Source organism: Mus musculus, chromosome 2 (genome assembly GCF_000001635.26).
Source record: "Mus musculus strain C57BL/6J chromosome 2, GRCm38.p6 C57BL/6J".
Lineage (NCBI taxonomy): Eukaryota > Metazoa > Chordata > Mammalia > Rodentia > Muridae > Mus > Mus musculus.
The window spans coordinates 162907086-162914928 of record NC_000068.7 but is presented as its reverse complement, the minus strand read 5'-3'; the positions used below and the strand labels follow the sequence as shown (position 1 = coordinate 162914928).

Here is a 7843-nt window from a genome sequence, read left to right as displayed (position 1 = left end):
CAGGACTGGCCTTCTCCCAGAATTGGAGTGTGAGTGAAAATGCAGAGTCATTTCTGCAGTCATGTTTGTCACAGCTTCTCATTTTTAGTGGAAATAACAGGAACACAGGGTTTTCAATCTTATGCTTTGGATGTTTGGGGCTGGGTAATTCTGGCTTGGGTAGTGCGAATGTCCTGTGTGTTCTAGGGTGCTTGGCTACATTTACCCACTAGATGCCAGTAGCAAGCCCAGTTATGAAACCCAAAAGGTCTTTAGACTTCACCAAGTGTTTCCAGGTGGTAAAGTGACATCTTTCCTCACCTTCCCCTAGAAACAGCCCCAGCAGTGTCTGCCTTATATCATTGTTGGCGGTGTGAGTGAGACAGGCCCTGTGAGGGGCTTATGGTTATTGCTGGAATAGATTAAAGACTTAAGCTGCATGCATAAAATTTATTCATTTTATCACACTGAGCACCAAAGGGATTTGGTGTGTGTGTGTGTGTGTGTGTGTGTGTGTGTGTGTGTGTGTGTCACACGGGGGTACAGGCAAGAGTCCAGGAGAAGCCACTCTGGTACCATTGGTGTGCAGCAGTTACCTTGTCCACACTTCTAGATGATTCTGATGGTTCCATTTTCAGGAACTAGGCAAACAAGTTGTTAAACATAGCTGTCCTTGAACTTGGCAGAAGCGATGTAGGAGTATTCACAGTCAGAGAATTGGCAAAGGCAGCTAGCAGAGCTGTAGTTTTAGAAGCTGCCTGGCTAGTGCTTGCACTCTCTCCTCTCCCCTCTCCTTTTCTCTCCTCTTCTCTTTGTGACAGAGTCTCATGTAGCTTGGGCTGGCCATGAGTTCCTGATCCTCCTGCCTCAGCCTCCTGAGTACTGGGACCACAGGTGTGCACCGCCATGCCTGGCTGATGTCCTAATTAATTCATGAAATAACAAGATGCAGGGGTAGGTCTATTGACCACTGGCATATTTTGAAATAGTGATAAACATGATAATAGGTGCGGACATCAGCATGTAATAGCAATTGTAAATTGTCATGTGCTGTTTGCGTTTGTTGAAAGCTGACTCTGGGGACAAGGTGGATCCCCTTGTCTCAGACTCAAGCACATTTACCTTAAGTGTCCTTAGAGACTCCTTTTCCTGGGGCAGGCTGGCCCTCTGACCTTGTCACAGGGAGGAAGGAGGACAACAGACAGCTATGGGTATTAAAAACATTGCACCCTTGAGAACGGCTAGAAGATAGACCATTTACAGCAGAGGTTACTATTGTTTATCCCATGATATAAAAGCATCAACAGTGGGGGAAGAGAAGCTGGAAGCTCATATGTGGAGAGAACACACTGCCTGGAAATCTCCCCACTGGGAACTCAGACGTGGCAATTTCTGCAGGGCTCCCTAGCCGTTCATCTGCTGGACACTCAATGTTTTTGATGGTTTGTTCTCTCTCTGCTGCTTGTTATCTGTTCTTCTGCTTTTGCTTGATGCATGATTAATAAACTCACTCATTCAAATCCCATGGCATAGCTATTGTAGATCATTTCCAGACAGAACTGTTTCTGCTGGTAGACACGTCACACCACATCATGCCATGCCACACCACACCATGTCACGTCACAGGCGCTAACTTGTTGCCCACATTTAGCTGTGATGGAAATGCTGAATTTAATTTTGAATTGTAAGAAAACATTTTAAAAACTTTATAATCCACCATCCCAAAATTCTATGAATGGACCTCAGGTAAGATTTTGTTGTTGTTGTTGTTGTTGTTCTGAGGGTCAGCAAGATGGCTCATTTGTTAAAGGTTCTATTCTTGCAATTTACTTGGTGGAAGGAAGAAGAAAGTTACAAAGGCTGTCCCTCTGATCTCCACACATACCCCGTGGCACATGTACACACACATGCTTCCCCTTTCCAATAAATAAATGAAAAATAAAGGTGATAGCTTAAGGAAAAAAGAATTTCTGCTCTGCTCTGGTCCTGGCAATGCAGGTCTGTAATTCCAAGAACTTGGCAGGCTGTGAGGCTGCCTGTTGCAAGTTTAAAGCCTGTCTGGGCTACAGAGTGAGTTCAAGGCCAGCCAAGGATACAGACTGATACCTGGTCTCAAAAAAAAAAAAAAAAAAAAAAAAAAGAAAAAGAAAAAGAAAAAGAAAGAAGGGGCTGGCGAGATAGCTCAGTGGTTAAGAGCGCCGACTGCTCTTTTGAAGGTCCCGAGTTCAAATTCCAGAAACCACACGGTGGCTCACAACCATCCGTAATGAAATCTGATGCCCTCTTCTGGAGTATCTGAGGACAGTTACAGTGTACTTATATAATAAATAAATAAATCTTAAAAAAAAAAAAGAAAGAAAGAAAAAGGAAGAAAAGTAAGAAGAGGGCATCATGGCACTCTTCAGTTCATGGCACAATGCTTGGCTAGCTTGTTTGAAGGCTGCTGGACACATTGGATGTGGAAGTCATAAAAGAGCTATGGGGATGAGTAGTCTTCTCAACTCTTAAACTTCTCACATATTATGCTGGGAATAAAATAAATGGATATATTGATTTATTGAGGTGCTGGGAATTGTACCCAGGGCCTTGCGCATTCAGCTCTACCACTGGGCCACACCCCAAAAGATGCCGAGACCAGCTTGGCACCTTTCCGCTGGGCAAACATCAGGAAGAAGGTCCCTTACTGCATCTCTGAGTGTGTGAAGAGCTCTCTGCCTTTCAACAGCTAAGGTCGGTGACAGATCACCTCCCAGATGGTGCTCCCGCCTCATCTTCGCTTTCACTCTGTCTGGATGAAATATTTGCAGTGTGTACGCTGGGCAGAACGAACAGAGTTATGATTCCCTTTCCACAAATTGTGTCAAGCATTCCATACTTGCATGCCCGATTTTCCACCCTGTCTTCAACTGTTACAAAATGTTTTCTTTCTCTTCCTTTGAGACAGTAGGCCATGGGTCCCAGTGGGGACGAGGCATTGTGTTCTCCTCCCTTTACCTTCCCCAAGGCACAGCAAGCGAGAAACCACATTCTTTCTCTCCCTTAGCCTGGAAGTATCATTATTCCCTGGCATAGGACATTTTTCCAGCTCATTAGAATCTGGAGCTAAGATAAAGGAGGGCAGAGCCATTAGGTAGCAATTTATATGTAAATGTGTAAGTTACCAAAGCAGGAGATTTGGCGCTTGTTCCTTAGCAAACAGTCAAGTTGGGACCTTCTGGAAAGCTCGAATCAGCGTCTTCAGTCCACACAGGGGCTCTGGAAATCTCGAGACCCCTCTGCCAAGTCTAAGATGTATCTCCTTGACTCCACCCAAAAGGAGACTTCACTAGTTTGCCTAGTTTTTACAGCAAAAATATTCTACGAGAAGTAGCTTAAGGAAGGAAGGATTTACTTGGGTTCATAGTTCTAGTGTGCCATTGATCATAGTAGGTTGGGAGTGGGAGGTAGGTGTGGGATGGGTGGGAGTTGGGGGTAGGGGTTCGGGGCATATTGGCAGGAGCTTGAGGTGACTGGTCACTTTGTATCCTCAGGAGACAGACAGTTGAATGAAGGCTGCTTGGTTGCTCCACTTTCTTTTTGTTCAGCCCAGGACCCCAGCCCTAGAATGTTCTGTCTGTGTGTCCGTGGTTAAGATGAGTCTTCTTACCTTAATTAAACCCAATCTAGACAATCCTTCATAGGCACCCGCTGGACCAGCCTCATCTAGACAGCTCCTCAGAGATGTGTGAGTCTAGCCTGTCAAGTTGGTAATATTGAGCACCACAGTGTCTGATATCAGCCCAAAGGTAGCCAATGAATAACGTGCAGGGCCAGGATTTAAGGCCCATAGGTGACCCTGTTCCAGTCTTTGGCCTCTTTCTGGGACTTGGCTATCAAAAGGAGGGGGTCCTCAGACAAAGCAACAACCTCACTCTCCTTTCTTCTTCCTTAAGAAAGTTTCTAGCCAGTTCAGGATGGTGAAAGGCAGTTTCCTTTGTCTTAAACTTCAGAGAGCCTTCTCCTTGACCAGGCTGATTGTATTCCTGACTTTTCTGTTGCTTTGACAAAATACCATGACTTATGGCAACCCAAGGAAGAGTTCATTTTGGCTATGGATCCAGAGGGATGGTGGTAGAAGCAGGAAGCTCAAAGACCTCTCTTCCCCACCTCATGTGTGTGTGTGAGTGTGTATGTGTGTGCATCTGTGTGTGAGTGTGTGTATGCACCTGTGTGCATATGTATATGTGTGTGTGCATTTGTGTGCATCTGTGTGTGAGTGTGTGTGTGTGTGTGTGCATATATGTGTGTACTGGCTAGTTTTGTGTCAACTTGACACAGCTGGAGTTATCACAGAGAAAGGAGCTTCAATTGAGGAAATGCCTCCACTAAGACAATGTGTATATGTGGATGTACATTTATGCACCTGTGTACATGTGTGTACATCTGTGTGTGTGTGCATCTCTGTGTGTGTATGCATCTCTGTGTGAGTGTGTGTATGGATCTGTGTGCATATGTATATATGTGTGTGTGTATCTGTGTGCATGTGTGTGAGTGTGTGTCATATGCATCTATGTGTATATGTGGATGTACATTTATGCATCTGTGTACACGTGTGTGTATATCTGTGTGTGTGCATCTGTGTGTATGCATCTGTGTGTGTGTATGAATTTCTCTGTATGTATGCATCTATGGGCATGTGAATATGTGTGTGTGTGTGCATGCATGTGTATGCATCTCTGTGTTTTTCAGTGTGCGTACATATGCATCTGTGTGCATACGTGGATGTACATTTATGCATCTGTGTATGCATGTGCGCATCTCTGTGTGTGTATGCATCTGTGTGCCTATGTGTATGTGTGTGTGCAGCTGTGTGTGCATGCATCTCTGTGTATGTGTGTGTGTATTTATGTGTGTGTTAAGGGTCAGTGTACGTGCTGTGGCATGTGTTATATTTTTCTGGAGTTGGTGCTCTCTTTCACCTTCATGTGGATTCTGGGGTTTGAACTTGTATTGTTAAGTCCGAGTTGCAAAGTGCCCTTACCTGTTGAGCCACCTCGCCAGCCTATCACTTTAACTTTTGAATGTGGTGAAGAGGGGGAGGGGAATAAGCAGGAAGAGGAGGGTCAATACCCCCTCTCCCCCACCCCATATCAGATCTCTAATTGTTCCAGAACAGCTCCTTCCTTATTGATTGTCTTTGTCAAAAACCCAGTCTCCCTTTGCGGCAGTGTCTGCTCCCAGGTCCTGTGCTGCTCTGTCCGACGCATTTCCTAGCCTTACTCCCTGGGGCAATGCTGTAGCCACTGCAGCATCACAGAGAATGTGTCAGACGAGGTGGCCCGCATGTGTCCTTTCCATAGGATTGTTTCGCAGATCTGCATTTCTTTATACATTTTAGAACCAATTTGAAAAATCCTCCAAAACGGTTGGGTAAGTATGGCTGGAAGGTTTTAAATCCTGCAGGTGACATAAAAAACCCTGACTATTCCAGTCCATGAGCTGGCCATGTCTCTCCATTTGTTTGGCGAGTCTTTAACTCTCTGTAATATCTCCTGGGTTTCAGTGTAGTTTTTATTTTCAATAGAGGGAATGTCATTTGCTATATTTACTTCTAAGTATGGCATGGTTTCTGACAATACAATAAATGAAATTGTTTTTCTTATTTCACGTTCCAATTTTTTTTCACCATTAGAATGTAAAATTTGATTTTGGTATATTGTTATTGGTATATTGTTATTGTAGTTACAAGTTCTCTCTCTTTCTTTTTGCTTATGAGTTTTCAAAGCTGGTTTTAGAGCCGCCTTAAGATTTTCTATATAAACGATCATTTCATCTCTGTAGAAAGACCGTTTCACTCCTAATTCGTCTGCCATTTATTTCTCTCTTTTCTTGCATCACTGGCTGAGATCTCAATGCAATGTTAAACAGAACGGGGGAAAACAGATAGCCTTGCCTTATTTCAAGTTTTAGCAGGAAGTTTTTTATTATTTTATTTTATTGTTTTTTTAATAACTTAAAACAAAACAAAACACCCCCCCACCCCGAAACCCAGCAGTCACTTTATTCTTAAGTTTGTATTTTACAAAACTTCAAGGAAGAAGTCCCTGAGGGAGAGGTGTGGAGATGGTAAGGGGGAAGGGATGAGGAACAAACCCGCTCATCTTGGGGGGCATCAGGCGGATGCTAGGTCCAGGCAAGCGCAGTAGGGCCTTGCATACTGGCTACATAAAGCTTAGCTGGGTGGCCTGAGAGTGTTTCAGCCCCGAGACTGTTGTCATTTGATAGTGAGCCTCTGGCCAAGGCTTCAAAGGACGTGGACTTCTGCCAGGCCATGGGGATGGCCAGCAGCAGGTATGGCTACCCGTCTAGGAGCTTCAGGATGCTTTTCCGCTCTTTCATGGTCTTCCAGGTCTGGTCCTTTTCTTTCTTTGCCGGGGTGCGCTTCTTCTGCCGGGCAGCCAGGATCTTTCGGAAGGCATCCACGACCTCATTGTCTGCCACGTGGACCCGCTCCGCTGCCTTAGCTCCTGCCAGCTCACCGCCTCCTTTGCCAACCTCAGCAGGTCGTGCTTCTTGGTGCGGCTGTGTGCACCGAGTGCCTTCAGCTCAGCCTGCCGTTTGCTCAGCTCAGCAAGGACCTCGTCCTCCGCAGGCCGGTCCTCGGACTCCAGGAGGCCCTGGGCAATCAGCTCCTCCTTGATGCGGCTCTCCAGGGACTTAGTATGTGGCAAACTGAAAGGCTTGTTCTGATTGCAGGGGGAGGTGCTTGCTCCATCTGCCCCTGATTCTTTCCCAGCTATGTCAGGAATAGAAGAGTCCTCCATAGGGGAAATAATATTTTCCTCCACTAGGGCCTGCAGCAGGCGCTGTGTCAGGGCACCAAAGGGACATCCGTCTTTTGGCTGTTCATGCTGGGCTCAGACTTCTTCAGCAGGGCATCCACATCTTTTGTGTCCAGTTCCGCCAGTGGTCCTATGAGGCCTTTCTCCTTGTCAGCCACATTTGCTGCCCGAGCCCCATTCTCTGCTGCTCTAGCAGATACTCCTGGGCCCAGCGCTGGGAGTCGTGTTTGCCTAGTGGGGGAATTTTGTAATGTTCACCTTCATCTTCTGGGGGCTTCAGGAGTTCCTCTAGTGTTCGTACCTCCTCACTGGTGATGCTGGCACAATAGAGGCCCAGAACCCGTTGGGAGCATCATTCATGAGGATCTGAGGCAGGTCGATTGGGTCATCAGTGAATTCATATTCCTGGATCTTGGGTTGAACTTTTTTTTTTTTTTTTTTGGATTTGGGTCGTCCTGGGCCTGTCTTCCCTCCCAGTTTCTGCTTCTTGGGCTTCCCATGTTTGGTGGGGTGGAGTACCAAGTTTGTGGTCTCGATCTAGATTCAGGAATCGTCGGTCCCCTTTCTTATCCTGCCAGTCAGTAAGGATCTGGGTTGCAGCTTCCGGTAGACGCAGTCGCCTGCTTGCAGAGGACAGCAGGGTCTCAAACTCCAGCTGCAGGGTGTCCAGCTCCTCAATGCCAATGCCAGCGTCCTTGGAGCGGGCCAGCCTTGCCCTGTGGCGGGGACAGACCGTCAGGTGGTCCACAGACTTAAAGTCATGAAACTGCAGTGGGCACTCCTTCAGCTCCCTCATGGCCCAGGAGGTGGGACCCTCCCTGGAATGTTTCTGGGGATTAAGAGGTGATGTTCATCAAGTGCCCAGTTCAGTTCCTGGCGCAGAAGTGGGCAAGTTTTTATTTAGTTTAATTTATTATTATTATTTTTACAAACTTTTATTGATTCTTTGTGAGTTTCACATCATGCTCCCAGTCCCACTCATCTCCCCGTGCCCTCATATCTGCCCTACCAACCTCCCCTATTAAAAAAAAAAATAACACACA

The 7843-nt window shown here is 46.1% G+C and overlaps 1 pseudogene; it reads right to left on the bottom strand.

Moving 5' to 3' along the window:
• Positions 1–6024: 6024 nt before the first annotated feature.
• Gm11452 (predicted gene 11452) lies at positions 6025–7621 on the bottom strand (annotated as a pseudogene).